This window comes from Rhinoderma darwinii (assembly GCF_050947455.1).
Source record: "Rhinoderma darwinii isolate aRhiDar2 chromosome 2 unlocalized genomic scaffold, aRhiDar2.hap1 SUPER_2_unloc_31, whole genome shotgun sequence".
Classification (NCBI taxonomy): Eukaryota; Metazoa; Chordata; class Amphibia; order Anura; family Rhinodermatidae; genus Rhinoderma; species Rhinoderma darwinii.
The window spans coordinates 268696-287897 of NW_027461698.1; the positions used below are offsets into that span (position 1 = coordinate 268696).

At 43.4% G+C, this 19202-nt stretch overlaps 3 non-coding genes and 1 pseudogene across 3 annotated transcripts; all 4 read right to left on the reverse strand.

The window, feature by feature from the left end:
- Positions 1–1422: 1422 nt before the first annotated feature.
- Positions 1423–1609, reverse strand: LOC142677590 (U2 spliceosomal RNA). Its single transcript, XR_012852586.1, has one exon. It is a non-coding gene; the product is annotated as a U2 spliceosomal RNA (small nuclear RNA).
- Positions 1610–7774: 6165 nt separating this feature from the next.
- On the reverse strand, positions 7775–7996 carry LOC142677575 (U2 spliceosomal RNA; annotated as a pseudogene).
- A 6586-nt stretch (positions 7997–14582) lies between these two features.
- Positions 14583–14773, reverse strand: LOC142677458 (U2 spliceosomal RNA). The gene has a single exon (XR_012852476.1). It is a non-coding gene; the product is annotated as a U2 spliceosomal RNA (small nuclear RNA).
- A 1266-nt stretch (positions 14774–16039) lies between these two features.
- On the reverse strand, positions 16040–16227 carry LOC142677562 (U2 spliceosomal RNA). Its single transcript, XR_012852569.1, has one exon. It is a non-coding gene; the product is annotated as a U2 spliceosomal RNA (small nuclear RNA).
- Positions 16228–19202: the final 2975 nt, after the last annotated feature.

Sequence of the window (19202 nt, forward strand, 5' to 3'; positions counted from 1 at the left end):
CCGTTGCTCCCGGACTAGGCCTTTCTCCCAATAGCGACAGGGGGGTGAAGTCTGGGCTATGAACCCAGACGATCCCCCCAGGCCGAGAGAAAGGGTACCGGAAGCACCTCCTGACAAGTCTCCTGGATAAATCCACTTGATCTTAGCCAGAAGGCCGAGAAGCGATAACCCGAACGGGCCGCGCGTTGACCGAGCCTGCCCAATACTGCTGTTCACCCCTTGCAGCGATTCAGCCTACTCCTAGGCAATTCCATGGGGCCCTGCAGGCTCACACACACTCACAGCTACTAAGCGGGAGGTGAATAAAGGCCGGAGAGGAAGCAAGACAGGATTTGCTTCTTTTGCTTGCACCACAATGCAGTGCTGAAAGAGGAGGAATCGACATAAAAACGCCTTCCTGGCAACGCCCAAATGCCCTCCTGCCGTGCAAACACTGGCAGCAGCAGCAGCAGCAGCAGCAGCAGTAAGTGCATGCCCACTGCCACCCCTTCTCCTTTCACACCTTGTATCAGCTTTAATCCAGTCCAGTGCTGCCTGCTGAGCAGCACTGACCAACACTGCCTGGGCCCAGGCTTTTATCTCTGAGGCCCCATTATGATATCAGAAAGCTGGCTCTGGCTCCTGAGGTCTCCACTATGACACGTGCAAAGTTCCGTCTGAACTTTATATAAGACGGTGCGGCTCAGTCAGTCACTCAGTGTTGCCTGAGAGGGCAACACTGCAACAGCCGGCCCCCAGGCTGTCTTTTTTTTGCACAGCTAGTTGCCTCCAGGAGGCCACAAGAGGGAGACAAGGGACTGCAAAATGGAAAATAGGCATCCACCAACTTTACAGACAACTTGTTCTCCTTGCTCCTACAACCTCCATCCTTGCACAGTTTGTTATTCTTCCAGGTAACATAGTAACAAATCCAAATTGCTGCTCTCTTTGTAGGCAAGCAAGGGTTTGTTGCAACTGCAATTCTTACTTCTTCTTGAAATGTAGGGACCACAGTACATTCCATCACATCCATCTAGTGTACACAGGTAGGTCCATTGGGTAGGGCCAGGTTAATGGCTGTTTGCTGTTCCCCTACTCCACTCCACTATTTGACTATGGTGCTGCATCAATCAGTGGCTGGCTCAGGTGCAGCTCTTTAACCTACCTAGGAGGGAGGGCGGAGAGAAGACAAGGAAGGTGAATGAGCTGTTCCAATGTGAAATGCCGGAAACACAGAAACACAGACGACACAAAACAAGAGGTGGCAATGTATTCATTAATTGCATTTAATAAATTAGCTCATTATCACACATGACTGTACAAATGCATTGTCCAACAGGTGTTGAAATAATGGGATTAAAAGGGGAGATCCCATCCGAAAGACAAAAACAATGGCAAACACAAAAAGCACTTTTGGAATCTGATTTTAGTAAACACATAAGGAAAGGGTGCACCGGTCCTGGAAATACTGCAATACCAGGTCAATGCGTGGAGTGGACAGAGCAAGCTCTATTTCCATCTCCCTGTTCTAAAAATCCATTTAATATATGGTCCCCAGATAGGGGACGTATCAGATATTAAACTGATAAGAACAGATTTTTTTTTTTTTTTTTTTTTTTTTAAAACCTTCAGGTTTGGATTGATTATTTTTAAAAACACTCGTTCATATCCTGTCGATACTTACTATCAGTATCCAAGACATTCTGAACGATTCCATCCAATCATCATCAGGCTTTTTCATTTTAGTTTTTTAAATTTTCATATAACACAAAGCAAAATACAGAAACAATATCAAAAATTCCACCCCTCCACTACACTCTCACCATATACCTCCACTTCAAAACCTTCCAAATCCCTTCTGCATCCACCTCCCCCAACCTTTCCTTATCTACCAAATACGCTGTATACATCCTATCCAATACCATTCTCAAACATCCTTCCACAGTTACATCTTTCTTTCTAAACACATACAGGTTCCTAACATCCCACAAAACCTCTTTTATAATTGCTAACATGACAAATAATACCCTTTGATTTTTCTGACTTACACTCGCAAGCCCAAACAAAACTATTTCCATACATAACCTATTAATCCCAACCAACTCCTTAAGTAACGGACCCATACCCCTCCAAACTCCCTGCGCCACCCCACAATTCCAAAACAGATGAACTATACTTTCACTCCCACCACAATTCTCTCTTGGACACAAATCACTCCTCACAACTCCACGATTTTTCTGAAACTCTCTAACTGACAACCCACCATGCAAACTCTGCCATACAATCTCTCTCTGTCTATTTGTAATACCATCTGTCCTCAACCCCTTCCACACCTTACCAACACACTGACCTCTCACCATATTTATATTACATTGGACTTCCATATCTTTTATACACTTAAACACACTCTTCTTATCTTTCAAACATTCTTTCTTCACCGCTGTCAATCCAAACTTCCTCATAAAATTCTCAATAACCTCATACCATTTAGGACTCACAAACGCATACGGCTTCCTTAAATCTCTTTTCATCCATCCTATTTTTCCCAACACCTTCCCACCCAAAAATCTCACCATGCATGCAAATTTCCAATCACCTCCCAGCATCCTCTTCACTGCAAACATCACATTCACCCCTAAATACACTTCAATATTAGGAAAATTCATACCCCCATTCACCCAGTCCTTCAACACAGTCTCTCTTTTCACTCTCTCCATTGTCGTTCCCCAAAAAAACACAAACACAATTCTATTCAATTTCCTTACAACCATATACCCCGGAGGAAACACCACAGCAAGATACAGAAAAATCGGCAAAATCACACTTTTTATCACCATTATCTTTCCTTCAAACGTCAACTCTCTCAAACTCCAAAATCTCAACTTCCTACTCACTCTTTTCTCCACATCTACCCAACTCTCACTTCCATCCAATTTTTCATCCATTTTAACCCCCAAAATTTGAATCGCTCCGTCCACTCTTTTCACACCCAAGTCCTCATTCATACCTGAACTTCCAAACCTCTTATACTCACTTTTCTTCCAATTTACCCTAAAAGCTGACGCACCACAAAACAAAGACACCAATAATTTCGCCCTCCTCAAAACTGCAAAAGAATCACACAGCACACACACATCGTCCATATACGCCAACACTTTCAGCTCTTTTCCACCACTCCCTGGAATTTGCACCCCTCTCATACACTTATCCTTCCTAATCATCTCTAATAATGGTTCTAAAGCACACACAAAGACTATAGGGGACAGAGGGCATCCCTGTCTTACACCCGAACACACCTTCACTTCTTCGCTCACCCATCCGTTTATCAAAACCTTACTGCCCACACCCTTATACAACATCCTCACTATATTCACAAACTCTCCAGGAAACCCCATCCTCACCAACACTTTAAACAGAAAATCATGCGACAACCTATCAAATGCTTTTTCAAAATCAATAGACAACACACTAACCTCTTGCTTTCTCTCCCTTGCATCCCACAACACATCTCTCAACAAACAAAGATTCTCCCCAATCCTTCTCCCAGGAATTCCACACACTTGATCCTCCCCAATCACCTGATCTATCACATCTCTCATTCTATTGGCAATCATTTTAGCAAAAATCTTATAATCCACATTCAACAAAGTTATAGGTCTCCAATTCCTTACATCCTTCTCATCCCCTTTCTTATAAATCAGCACAACCACTCCACTCTTCATACTCTCCGCCAATCTACACTTTTCCCGCATAAAAACATATATCTCAATCATATCCAGCTTAATCACATCCCACATTCTCTTATAAAACTCCACTGGCAACCCATCCTCTCCCGGTGTTCTATTCACTGACATGCTTTCAATAGCTGATTTAACCTCTTCCTCCCCAACTCCTCTCATCAGCCTATCACACTCCATTCTCTCCACCTGCTTCTCAATCACAGCCACCACCTCAGACTCCAAATCTCTATCACACTCCTTTACTGCATACAATTCTCTGTAAAACTCTTCAACCACTCCTAACACCACTTTCCCTTTTACCAGATTCCCATCCTTATCATATACACATACCAAATCCTCTTTCTTCCCAATCACTTTTTTAAAAAAATATCTCGAACATTTCTCATTCTTTTCTAACTTATCCAATCTTGCTTGATACATAATTTCCTTACCCTTTTTCACCATCCATTCTTTCATATTCTTCTTAACTTCCTCAATCTTCTCATCCACCTCCCAACCATTCTTCTTCAAACTTCTCAAAAACCCCAATCTTTTATACAAGCACTCATACTTTCTCCTTCTACCAGCCGCTCTTCTATAACCAGCTTTCTTAAAATATACTTTTGTCTTTTCCTTCACCCAATCCCACCACTCTAACACATCTACAAACTCTTTCTTCCTTCTACACCAACTCCCATACAAATGAACATATTTCCCATACACCTCCTCATCTTCTAACAAATTAACATTTAATTTCCATAAACCCCTCCCACTTATACATTCCACATCAAAAACCAGTTCACACATCACACACTCATGATCTGAATATATTACCCTCATTTGCATATAATTTTTACCCATCACACCTTTCGACACAAAACACATATCTAGTCTTGAACTATAAATACCCCTGTCTGAAAAATACGTATCTTGGGGGTCTACCCCACATAGTTTTATCACATCCTTCAACTGAAAATCAAACAAAATATTTTTAACCACATTACCAGACACATCCACATTTTTTCCATCAATCTCACAATTAAAGTCCCCTATCCACACAACCGGATCCTTCCCAGGCAAAAACATTTTCACTTTTTCAAACAATTCCACTCTTTCATTCTTATTAACTGGAGCATATATATTAATTATACGAACATTCACTCTATTAAATCTCACCACCACCATCACACACCTTCCCTCCTCAATAACAGTATGACTGAAAATTTCTATTTTTTTGTTTTTTAATAAAATCCCCACACCATCATTTCTATTTTTGTTTGACACTGACCATATTGCAGGCCCGTGCACCCACTCCTCCTGCCCCACCACAAAATCCAATCCACACTCTTGAACACAAATGACATCAACATTTTGATTTGCTAATAAGTCTAGTATAAGAGCTCTTCTGGCTCTACTCCTAAACATACGCACATTGGATGACAAAAACTTCAAAGACATAATCTAAAACAACCCAAAGGAAGAAAATTTAGCAACGCCATTATTTTAAGATTTTCCTCTGGAGTACTTTGGAAGAACCTTCTCCGCCAGAGCCTGTATCCATATGGGCCTCAAATAAAGATTCGAATGGGTTCTCCAACGAAATCGCCTCTTCTTCCACCTTCTCAAAACGTGGCTTTTTTGCCGTTTTCCTGGGGGGACGAAAACATTCTGCACCTGTGACAGTCACTTCCCCCCCAGGAGGTTCATCTTCCTCGGAGAGAGACCAGTCTATTCTTGCTGACTCATCCATCAGAATGCTCATGGGAGATTCCACAGCTGGGCTAATCAACCCCTCCCCCATCTCCACCTGCTGCTGGTCTTGCACAGCTTCATTTTGTCTTTTTTCAGCCTCCTCAGACATCCTCAAGATTCTTGCTCCTTCCTCCCTCTTCCTATCAAGATCCATTTGATTCCTTTGCTTCCTAGCCTCCTCCTGCTTCTTCCTTTCTTCCCTCCTCTTTACCACTTCAGGACAGTCTCTGTACATATGTCCAGTCAATCCACATAAGTCACAGGCTCTAGGCTGTGGACACGCCCCAGCCTCATGTCCAGGATTTTTACAGTTCCTGCACAGTTTAACCCCTGGGCAATCCTCCTTTAAATGGCCAAATTTAAAACAGTTCCTGCAAAAGGATGGCTGTCCTTGGTAATACAGGTAGCCTCTGTTTCCAGCCACAGAAAAATTGGCAGGTGGGTGTCTCACTCCCCCAATACAGCCTTCATCAGGTCTTAGCTTTACCCAGAATTTGTATGTTCCATTAAATATGTTAAGGATACTTTTCTGCCTTACCCCTCCTTTCACACTTAAACAGTACTGTCCAAGAAAGTTCTTTAGGATATTAACATCCGTGAAAGGGTTAAACACATGGATAAAGACAGTTTTTTCCTCTAGTTCAAACAGCGGAACAAATGTGACATTCCTCAGTACCTGATTTGCTGCATTAGTCTTCAGGCATTCATAGAAAAGCAGGCAGGTCCCATCCACATAAAAGGAAATGTCATAGATACCTTGTTTCTTTGATTCCTGAATACAAAACACATCATCTTCAAGGGAAATACCCGCCATCTTTTCCACAATTTCGTGTCCAACATATGAGATGCTGTTCTTCATGCTGTCTGAGATCTCCACCTTCAGCCGGACTGTCTTCTGGATACCTGAGGAAAATTCCATACCTGCCATCTTTCAGCCTATCGGTCCAGGACCATAGGAGGATCGCCACTCAAAAGGTCTCCTGCTACCACAGGAACACTCGCACCCCCGACCCAGACCAGAGCAATAAACCCTGATCTGAGCCAAAAGGCCGAGAAGCGATAACCCGAACGGGCCGCGCGTTGACCGAGCCTGCCCAATACTGCTGTTCACCCCTTGCAGCGATTCAGCCTACTCCTAGGCAATTCCATGGGGCCCTGCAGGCTCACACACACTCACAGCTACTAAGCGGGAGGTGAATAAAGGCCGGAGAGGAAGCAAGACAGGATTTGCTTCTTTTGCTTGCACCACAATGCAGTGCTGAAAGAGGAGGAATCGACATAAAAACGCCTTCCTGGCAACGCCCAAATGCCCTCCTGCCGTGCAAACACTGGCAGCAGCAGCAGCAGCAGTAAGTGCATGCCCACTGCCACCCCTTCTCCTTTCACACCTTGTATCAGCTTTAATCCAGTCCAGTGCTGCCTGCTGAGCAGCACTGACCAACACTGCCTGGGCCCAGGCTTTTATCTCTGAGGCCCCATTATGATATCAGAAAGCTGGCTCTGGCTCCTGAGGTGTCCACTATGACACGTGCAAAGTTCCGTCTGAACTTTATATAAGACGGTGCGGCTCAGTCAGTCACTCAGTGTTGCCTGAGAGGGCAACACTGCAACAGCCGGCCCCCAGGCTGTCTTTTTTTTGCACAGCTAGTTGCCTCCAGGAGGCCACAAGAGGGAGACAAGGGACTGCAAAATGGAAAATAGGCATCCACCAACTTTACAGACAACTTGTTCTCCTTGCTCCTACAACCTCCATCCTTGCACAGTTTGTTATTCTTCCAGGTAACATAGTAACAAATCCAAATTGCTGCTCTCTTTGTAGGCAAGCAAGGGTTTGTTGCAACTGCAATTCTTACTTCTTCTTGAAATGTAGGGACCACAGTACATTCCATCACATCCATCTAGTGTACACAGGTAGGTCCATTGTGACGGGCCGGCGGGCGGGCTGGCTGCTTTAATGGCTGTTTGCTGTTCCCCTACTCCACTCCACTATTTGACTATGGTGCTGCATCAATCAGTGGCTGGCTCAGGTGCAGCTCTTTAACCTACCTAGGAGGGAGGGCGGAGAGAAGACAAGGAAGGTGAATGAGCTGTTCCAATGTGAAATGCCGGAAACACAGAAACACAGACGACACAAAACAAGAGGTGGCAATGTATTAATTAATTGCATTTAATAAATTAGCTCATTATCACACATGACTGTACAAATGCATTGTCCAACAGGTGTTGAAATAATGGGATTAAAAGGGGAGATCCCATCCGAAAGACAAAAACAATGGCAAACACAAAAAGCACTTTTGGAATCTGATTTTAGTAAACACATAAGGAAAGGGTGCACCGGTCCTGGAAATACTGCAATACCAGGTCAATGCGTGGAGTGGACAGAGCAAGCTCTATTTCCATCTCCCTGTTCTAAAAATCCATTTAATATATGGTCCCCAGATAGGGGACGTATCAGATATTAAACTGATAAGAACAGATTTTTTTTTTAAGTTGGCTACCCCCTCGCGGGGGTGTCAATGATTTATTACTTAAAATTCAAAAAATATTTACAATGAATTACAGCTTTTTACAATGAATTACAGTAATAAAATCAATTTACATAAAAACACATAAAAGGGGACATGGTGGCAAATTCTTATATATTGGAGTTCCATTCTTTTACAAACCATTTATTTGAAAGGGTGGCATTTCTTTTTTTATCTAATAAATAATAAATGTACATCTCGCTAAAACAAAGACCTAAAACATCGTCAACAGATAAAACATCGTGCTTAAAAATCAGGATGTTCCTGGCCTTCCACAGAGCTTCTTTTACGCAGTTCATCGTCTTCCATGCAATAGTCTTTTGGTTCGCGGTTGGGCATCCAAAGAGTCCATATAAAATCATTTCGTAACTCAAGTCCTTTAGGTCTGCCATCTTCTTCATTAGAGGGAATATCTTTATCCAAATATGTTTAGTAAAATCGCAAGTCCAAAAAATATGACGCACGGTCTCCTCAGCCTGGCAGCCTTCCCTCGGACAGATGGCAGACCTCGCGAATCCTCTCCTGAATTGGAATGCCCGGCATGGAAGACATTGATGAACGCAGCTCCAGGCCAGGTCCATCTGTGTATTAAAAAGATAAAACACATTAACCATTTTGAAGATAAAAGCACAGCGTTCATTATTAAAATTTTCAATATTAGTGACGACTTAATTTCCTCTTATGTCTTTTATAAGTTTCTTACTGTTTATCATGTCATTAAAATTTTTCCCTTTAAAATTAAACAAGGCCACTATTTTCTCTAAAATCACGTAATTTGCTGGTAGATTAAAAGCATAAGGTGAGGTTAAAACAATTTCAAACCACCCCATCCTTCGCATAAAAAACCCAGTATTAAAACGTAGAAAATAAGACCAATGATGTTGTTTAAAAAGAGAATTAAGACAGAAACAAAAGTACTTGATTAAAAGAAACCTATTAAAATCTGGAAAGTCTTTGCCACCCTTTGGTTTGATTTTCATTACCGTCTCACGTTTAAGTTTCTCCATTCTGGAACTCCAAAAGAAGGTAAAACAAGCTTTAGTAATTTTTCTTAATAAAACCGTGGGAGGAGGGAAAACCATGCTTAAGTATAAAAGCAAAGGTAAAATTATCATTTTAATTATTAAAATTTTTCCCTCCATGGTAAGCTTCCTCATGTTCCACATGCATATTTTTTGATTTACCTTCTGCGCCACCATGTCCCAACTGATAAAACCATTGTCGTACCCACTGAAGGAGACACCTAAAATTTTAATATTATCAGACACAGGAACCGGTATATCTCTAAGAGCCATGCTTCCTATGTTTAAAATATTACTCTTGCTGAAGTTTACCTTAAAACCGGAAGCACAGCAATAAAACTCGATTTGCCTAAGGGTTCTCTGAAGCGACAGGGCGTCCCTACATAAAACCGCCACATCATCCATGTACCCCACTGCTTTGGCCTCTACGCCGCCTCCCCCGGGCAGGGGGACTCCACGGATACACTTATCGCGGCGAATTGCGCATAACAGAGGCTCCAATGCACATATAAAAAGCAGTGGGGACAAGGGACACCCCTGCTTCACCCCAGAGTTTAAAAATATGTCCTGTGTCTTAAAACCATTCACTAAAATTTTGCTGGTGCATTCTCTGTAAAAGGCTTTAATAGATAATAAAAAACCTTCAGGTATACCCATACGTTCTAAAACCTTAAAAAGATAAAAATGAGAGACACGGTCGAACGCCTTCTCAAAGTCTATAGATAAAATGGCTAGTTTACCTTTTCTAGACCTCGTGTCCTCAATCACGTCTTTTATTAGGTTTAAATTATCCCAGATGCTGCGGCCTGGCACCCCACACACCTGGTCAGAGTGTATAATGTGGGGTATTATGGCTTTTAATCTATTTGCACATATTTTAGCCATAATTTTATAGTCGCTATTTAGAAGGGTTATTGGTCTCCAGTTCTTCAAAACTGCGATGTCACCTTTCTTATGTAGCAGGGAGACCTCACCCTTCCGCCAGGACTTAGGCAGCATCTTGGAATTAAAAACATCAGAAAAAAGGTTAAAAAGATCCTCTTTTAAAATGTCATAAAATTTTACATAAAACTCACTGGGTATACCGTCCGGTCCGGGAACTTTCCCTGTTTTAAAACTTTTGACAGTTTCTAAAACCTCCTGCTCCGTCAGCTCCTGTAATAAAAAATTCTGGGAGACAGGGTCTAAAACAGTAGTAATCTCCTTCAGTGAGTCACGCATAAAATTATGATCCACAGTCTTAACATTAAAAAGGTCAGTGTAAAACTCATGAACTTTACTTAAAAGACCCTGTACATCTGACACCCCTTCTATATTTTTGATAATTGCCTTTTTGTTATTTATTTTCTTAAAAAAATACCTGGAGCAGGTCTCGTTCTCCTCCACATGTTGTATTTTTGAACGGAATATAATCTCTTTACCTTTCTGCTCCAGGCACTGGGCTATCTCCTTTTTCAAATTGGTGATGTCATCTTTAACGTCTATGTCATGATCTTGCATTTTGTACAGGGTCTGCAGACGGGTATTGAGAATTTTAAAAAAAGCGTATTTCTCTTTGGCTTTCGCCACGCTTTTCTTAATAAAAAAATCTTTAATTTTCTTTTTCATTTTCTCCCACCATGCACTGATGGGAGTACGTGTATCTCTTACCCGCCTGCTTTCTTGGTAAAATTCAATAAAATCTGCTAAAACCTGTGGATCGTCTAAAAGGGAAACATTCATCTTCCAGGACTTTTTACATACAATATTATTAAGATCATGCTTTACTTTAAAAGATAAAAGCCTGTGATCTGAAAACACATTGGTTAAAACTTCACAATTAAAAGGCAGTAAATTTTCAGAACAAAAGATAAAATCAATCCTGGAGCTACAGGTGGCGTTGCTCCAGGTAACGCCGGCTTCCTCTGGACTGCTCCTGTTACATTCTTTGTATATGTCTTTTAATTTAAAATCAGTCACGATATCCTTGAGCAGTCCAGAGGTCTTGTCATAGTTCCTACTTGTACTGTTGGTAAGCCGGCGTTCTCCTCTCAGGATACAATTAAAATCACCTGCGAGGATAAAAGGCTCAGATGTGTTGATAAAAAGCGGTAAAATCTCCAGCATCCTCGCTCTTTCGTTCTTTTCTGGTGATCCGTAAAAATTTAAAAACTGCCACTTTACACCATCAATAAAAGCTTTAACCATTAAATTACGTCCTGGTAAGATTTCTTGAATAAAATCAATTAAAACGTTTCCCTTAAAAAGAATGGCGACCCCTGCTGATCTGGACTCGTTGGATCCAGACCAGACGGATGGACCATACTTCCAATCCTTTTTGTAATTTTCATATCTCATTGTATGGGGAATGCCGCACTCCTGCAGGAAAAATACAGAGGCTGCCAGGCAAGATAAAAAATTGAAGAGAGCAACCCTTCTCACTTTTGACTTGGCGCCCCTCACGTTGAGGGAGATTCCCATGAGCTCAGACATCGTGGAGAGTAAAAGCAAAATTCTGATTTTAAAATAATAAATAATAGGCGTACTTAAAATCAGATTGCTCCTCCACCAGCAATACCCGAAACCTCACTTGAACTCATGGCCCCGCCCTCATCCGACTCAACTGAAAAGAGGGACGAGGCAGGAGAAGAACTACTGTCGCTGAGAGCTGAGCCAGCAACACTCACCTCGTACACGGGGAGCCCAGACTCGCACAGCCTCACCTGGGTCTCTCTCGGTTGACCGACTGGGTCCATGTCTGGTGGGTCCCCCAAGGGCCCCGCCTCTCCCCCCTGGGCCCGTGAAGGCCGGTCTAGAGGGGGAGGTTGTGCGCATGGCGGGGTGTCCGATAATACGGAGGGAGCAGTGCCCGTCCTCCTCACCAGTGCAGGCGAGGAGGGGGTCCCAGGAGGAGCCACATCTTTCCGCACGGACGTATCCATCTGCTCCTCCCCTGTCTCCCTCCTACTGGCACGTTCTTGCTTCCCCTTTTTACGGGGACCCACCTGTACCCAGTCTTCTCCTTCCGAGTCGGTCTCTAGAGACCCAGGATTAGGAGCAGGCCCGGCACCGCCTGAGCAACCAGCCGTCTGGGATGCCACAGGTTCATCGATGGCCTGCTCCTTTTCTGCCTTCCTCTTGGCCTGCCGTTTTTCCTTCGCGCTGGGCTCATTTTTATCCCCTGAGGTCGCTGGCTGAGAGGCACCTGTTTTGGCTTCGGCTGGCCGTACCCTTGAAGCCCAGGTACCTCTCTGCTCTTTCGCCGCAACAGCTTGCTCTCCTCCTTGAGGACGGGACTGCTCTGCTGGTGGAGCACGTGGGGGCACCTCGGGTTGCTCATCTTCTTCGCCTCGGTACCTATGTGGACAAGCATAATAAAGATGACCAGTTTTTTGACAAAAATTGCATTTTTTCTCTTCTGTACATTCCCTCATTGTGTGTTGTTTACTTCCACAGTTCCTGCAGGTGACATCGCAGTTAAAACTGGTATGTCCATAGGTACCGCAGGCCCTGCAGAAGTTTGGCATTCCTGAGAAATAGAGGTCGCCATTCACATTCCCAAGTTTAAAACGAGCAGGTGGTAGCTTCGTTTCTTGGGTGGAGGGGTCCTTTATTAGCGTAACAATAAATTTCCATTTGACGGTCCACACACCGCACTCGTTCATAACTCTCCCCAGCAGCTTAACGTTCTTAAAGTATGCAGCAAGAAACGCCGCCACTTCCTGATCTTTCACGTATGGGGAATACATTTTAATCACTACGAGTTTGGTTACTTCAAAAGCGTGTTCAATTACCTGGACTCCCAAGGCCATGAGTTCACCTTGTTGCCTCTCAGCTTTTCCCATGGCATCACGGAGGATTCCTTCTCCCATAAAAGTCACGTCGTACACTCCACGCCTTGGGTAGTCCTGGATCGCCAAAATCTCGTTCTTGTGGACCGCCAACCGCTTTTCCAAAATATCGTGGACAAGGAACTTGAGACCACGAGGACCGCCTCCACCCTCTGCCAAGATAAATCTTGCAGTATTCCGCAACCGGGCGTATACCGGCACCGCATCAGGTCCGCCTGCCATTTGCGTGGCCAGGTCGGTACCGCACAGCTTGCGCTGCGCCCTTTGGGTTCAAGGAGACACACCAAAGGGCTGGGGGGGGATCGCAACTCGTTGCTCAGGACTAAGCCTCTCTCCCAAATAGCAGCACGGGGGTGAAGTCCAGGCGAACCTGGACGATCCCCCGAGGCCGAGAGAGAGGGTACCTGAGCACCTTCTGACTAAAAACCTCCTGTATAAATACACTTGGTCTTAGCCAAAAGGCCGAGAAGCGATAACCCGAACGGGCCGCGCGTTGACCGAGCCTGCCCAATACTGCTGTTCACCCCTTGCAGCGATTCAGCCTACTCCTAGGCAATTCCATGGGGCCCTGCAGGCTCACACACACTCACAGCTACTAAGCGGGAGGTGAATAAAGGCCGGAGAGGAAGCAAGACAGGATTTGCTTCTTTTGCTTGCACCACAATGCAGTGCTGAAAGAGGAGGAATCGACATAAAAACGCCTTCCTGGCAACGCCCAAATGCCCTCCTGCCGTGCAAACACTGGCAGCAGCAGCAGCAGCAGCAGCAGCAGCAGCAGCAGTAAGTGCATGCCCACTGCCACCCCTTCTCCTTTCACACCTTGTATCAGCTTTAATCCAGTCCAGTGCTGCCTGCTGAGCAGCACTGACCAACACTGCCTGGGCCCAGGCTTTTATCTCTGAGGCCCCATTATGATGTCAGAAAGCTGGCTCTGGCTCCTGAGGTCTCCACTATGACACGTGCAAAGTTCCGTCTGAACTTTATATAAGACGGTGCGGCTCAGTCAGTCACTCAGTGTTGCCTGAGAGGGCAACACTGCAACAGCCGGCCCCCAGGCTGTCTTTTTTTTGCACAGCTAGTTGCCTCCAGGAGGCCACAAGAGGGAGACAAGGGACTGCAAAATGGAAAATAGGCATCCACCAACTTTACAGACAACTTGTTCTCCTTGCTCCTACAACCTCCATCCTTGCACAGTTTGTTATTCTTCCAGGTAACATAGTAACAAATCCAAATTGCTGCTCTCTTTGTAGGCAAGCAAGGGTTTGTTGCAACTGCAATTCTTACTTCTTCTTGAAATGTAGGGACCACAGTACATTCCATCACATCCATCTAGTGTACACAGGTAGGTCCATTGTGACGGGCGGGCGGGCGGGCTGGCTGCTTTAATGGCTGTTTGCTGTTCCCCTACTCCACTCCACTATTTGACTATGGTGCTGCATCAATCAGTGGCTGGCTCAGGTGCAGCTCTTTAACCTACCTAGGAGGGAGGGCGGAGAGAAGACAAGGAAGGTGAATGAGCTGTTCCAATGTGAAATGCCGGAAACACAGAAACACAGACGACACAAAACAAGAGGTGGCAATGTATTAATTAATTGCATTTAATAAATTAGCTCATTATCACACATGACTGTACAAATGCATTGTCCAACAGGTGTTGAAATAATGGGATTAAAAGGGGAGATCCCATCCGAAAGACAAAAACAATGGCAAACACAAAAAGCACTTTTGGAATCTGATTTTAGTAAACACATAAGGAAAGGGTGCACCGGTCCTGGAAATACTGCAATACCAGGTCAATGCGTGGAGTGGACAGAGCAAGCTCTATTTCCATCTCCCTGTTCTAAAAATCCATTTAATATATGGTCCCCAGATAGGGGACGTATCAGATATTAAACTGATAAGAACAGATACTACAATTGATCTTAGCCAAAAGGCCGAGAAGCGATAACCCGAACGGGCCGCGCGTTGACCGAGCCTGCCCAATACTGCTGTTCACCCCTTGCAGCGATTCAGCCTACTCCTAGGCAATTCCATGGGGCCCTGCAGGCTCACACACACTCACAGCTACTAAGCGGGAGGTGAATAAAGGCCGGAGAGGAAGCAAGACAGGATTTGCTTCTTTTGCTTGCACCACAATGCAGTGCTGAAAGAGGAGGAATCGACATAAAAACGCCTTCCTGGCAACGCCCAAATGCCCTCCTGCCGTGCAAACACTGGCAGCAGCAGCAGCAGCAGCAGTAAGTGCATGCCCACTGCCACCCCTTCTCCTTTCACACCTTGTATCAGCTTTAATCCAGTCCAGTGCTGTCTGCTGAGCAGCACTGACCAACACTGCCTGGGCCCAGGCTTTTATCTCTGAGGCCCCATTATGATGTCAGAAAGCTGGCTCTGGCTCCTGCGGTCTCCACTATGACACGTGCAAAGTTCCGTCTGAACTTTATATAAGACGGTGCGGCTCAGTCAGTCACTCAGTGTTGCCTGAGAGGGCAACACTGCAACAGCCGGCCCCCAGGCTGTCTTTTTTTTGCACAGCTAGTTGCCTCCAGGAGGCCACAAGAGGGAGACAAGGGACTGCAAAATGGAAAATAGGCATCCACCAACTTTACAGACAACTTGTTCTCCTTGCTCCTACAACCTCCATCCTTGCACAGTTTGTTATTCTTCCAGGTAACATAGTAACAAATCCAAATTGCTGCTCTCTTTGTAGGCAAGCAAGGGTTTGTTGCAACTGCAATTCTTACTTCTTCTTGAAATGTAGGGACCACAGTACATTCCATCACATCCATCTAGTGTACACAGGTAGGTCCATTGTGACGGGCGGGCCGGCGGGCTGGCTGCTTTAATGGCTGTTTGCTGTTCCCCTACTCCACTCCACTATTTGACTATGGTGCTGCATCAATCAGTGGCTGGCTCAGGTGCAGCTCTTTAACCTACCTAGGAGGGAGGGCGGAGAGAAGACAAGGAAGGTGAATGAGCTGTTCCAATGTGAAATGCCGGAAACACAGAAACACAGACGACACAAAACAAGAGGTGGCAATGTATTAATTAATTGCATTTAATAAATTAGCTCATTATCACACATGACTGTACAAATGCATTGTCCAAAAGGTGTTGAAATAATGGGATTAAAAGGGGAGATCCCATCCAAAAGACAAAAACAATGGCAAACACAAAAAGCACTTTTGGAATCTGATTTTAGTAAACACATAAGGAAAGGGTGCACCGGTCCTGGAAATACTGCAATACCAGGTCAATGCGTGGAGTGGACAGAGCAAGCTCTATTTCCATCTCCCTGTTCTAAAAATCCATTTAATATATGGTCCCCAGATAGGGGACGTATCAGATATTAAACTGATAAGAACAGATTTTTTTGAGTTGACTACCCCAACAAAGGAGGTAACCGTTTATTTAAAATTTTTGACAAAAAAAAATTATTTACACGTTTTTACATTTTTACAATAAATCAATAAATACACAGGTTTTACAGCAATGGTATAATAATAAATACAAGTTATCAGATAAAATCACATAACTTATAAAAGGGCACTTGGTGGCATCAAATTATGGAACTCCATTCACTAAAAAACCATTTTCTACATAAAACAGGAGAGAGTTTTTTATCTAAAAGAAAATACTTGTGCATCTCACTTAAGCAAATGGCTAAAACATCATCCACAGTTAAAACGTCATGTTTAAATAAAAGAATGTTTCTGGCCGCCCACAGAGCTGCTTTGACGCAGTTAGTGATCTTCCATGCCATCATTTTTCGGGTCTGTGTTGGGCATTCCAGACATCCATAAAAAACGCCATCGCTAGTAAATCTCTGTAGTCCTGTAATCTTCTGTGCCAAGGGGAGGATTCTTGACCACACCAATTGCGCGTAGTAGCACTGCCAGAAAAGGTGGTAGACTGTCTCATCATCTCTGCAACCTCCCCTTGGACCCGCAGCCGAGTTGGTCAGTCCCCTTCGATGCTGGAATGCCCGGCATGGAAGACACTCGTGGGCACAACTCCAGGCCAGATCTTTCTGAGGATTAAAAAGATAATTAATATTTACCATTCTCCATATTTGTTTGCACTTTTGTTCACTAAAATTACTAATGGGGGCTACTAAAACATTTTCTTTTATCTTTTTTAAAACACTTTTACTATTTTGCACGTCTTCAATTCTCTTGCCTTTCAAGTTAAAAAGGTTCACAATTTTCTCTAAAATCTTGTACTGGTCAGGGAGGTTAAAAGCATACGGGGAGCTTAAAACCGTGGAGAACCATCCGTTCCTCCTCATAAAATACCCGGTGTTAAAACGGATAAAATATGACCAGTAGTGATCCTTAAAAGCAGCGTTGAGACATGCAGTAAAAAATTTGATTAAAAGAAAGGTCTTTATGTCAGGGAAATCCTTACCACCCATTAGTTTTGGCATCATCACCTTCTCTCTCCTGAGTTTTTCCATTTTGGAGTTCCATAAAAATGTAAAACAAGCTTTATTTATTTTTTTTAATAGAATATCAGGGGGAGGGAAAACCATACTCAAATATAATAAAATCGGTAAAATCACCATTTTGGTAATTAAAACTTTTCTCTCCATGGTCAGCTTTCTCAAATTCCACATACAAATCTTTTTATTAACTTTTTGTGCCACCAAGTCCCAACTGTTAAAACCATTGTTTAACTCATTGAAGGAGACCCCTAAAATCTGCACAGTCTCTGACACAGGGACTGGAATGTCCTGTAAAATCATATTGCCAATGTTTAAAATGTTACTTTTATTAAAATTGACTTTAAAACCAGAGGAGCAACAAAACTTATAGATCTGTCTTAAAGTTGTTTGTAGTGATAGGGTGTCCCTACACAGTACCGCGACATCATCCATGTACCCCACTACCTTTGCCTCTAGTCCCCCCCCGCCCGGCAGGGGGACTCCACGTATCTGTTTGCTTTTCCTCAAGGTGCACAGTAGAGGCTCAATTGCACAAATAAAAAGTAGTGGGGACAAGGGACACCCCTGCTTCACTCCGGAATTTAAAAGGACATCCTGTGTTTTAAAACCTTTGACTAAAATCTTGCTAGTGCAGTTGTCATAAAAGGCCTTCAGAGACTGTATAAAACCTTCCGGTATACCCATTTTCTCTAAAACCTTAAAAAGATAAAAGTGTGACACTCTGTCAAAGGCTTTCTCAAAGTCGATTGTTAAAACTGCCATTTTGCCTTTCCTCTCCTTTGTGTCATTAATAACATCTTTTAAAAGGTTCAGGTTATCCCATATGCTCCTCCCGGGTATCCCACAGACCTGGTTGGAGTGAATTATTTTGTTTACGACTGCTTTTAGTCTATTTGCACAAATTTTAGCCATTATCTTGTAGTCGCAATTTAGCAGTGTAATTGGTCTCCAGTTTTTAATGTCGGTTTTGTCCCCCTTTTTGTACAGCAGGGACACCTCACCTTTCTTCCAGGACCCCGGGAGGGCTTTTGTTCTAAAAACTTGTGTAAAAAGAGAGTGGAGATCTTCCTTTAAAACACCGTAAAATAGAACATAAAACTCTATGGGTATACCATCAGGACCAGGGACTTTACCTGTTTTAAAACTCTTGGTAGTTTCTAAAATTTCTTGTTCTGAAATCTCCTGTAATAAAAAGTTTTGGGAGACAGGATCTAAAACAGCATCAACCTCCTTCAATGAGTCATTCATAAAAGCATTGTCAATGTTTTTAACATTAAAAAGATCCGCATAAAACCCATGTACCTTTTTTAAAATATTTTGGGTATTTGTTTCACCTTCAATATTATCCAACAGGGTATGCTTATCATTGATTTTCTTAAAAAAATACCTGGAGCAGGTCTCGTTCTCCTCAAGATGTTTTACCTTACAGCGAAAGATTATTTCCTTTCCCCTCTGCTCCAGGCACTGGGAGATCTCTTTTTTAATCTCAATGATCTCCTTGTCCACCAGCATACCCTGTTCTCTGAATTTATATTGGGTCTGCAGACGGGTATTTAAATTTGCATAAAATTTGCATTTCTCTTTTGCTTTTCTCATCCCAATCTTAATAAAAAAATCTCTTATTTTAACTTTCATTTTTTCCCACCAGGTGACGATGGGCATATTGGGATGTCTTACCCGTCTGCAGCCTTTGTAAAAGGTAATAAAATCAGCTAAAATTTGCGGATCTTCTAAAAGGGATACGTTTAATTTCCAGGCTTTTTTCGGAGTTCTTCTTTCGTTATCACATTTCACTTTAAAATACAATAACTTATGGTCAGAAAAGACGTTTGGGTTAATATCACATTTAAAAGGCAGTATTTGATAAGAGCAGAAGATAAAATCAATCCTGGAGCTGCAGGTCACGTTGCTCCAGGTAACGCCGGCCTCTTCAC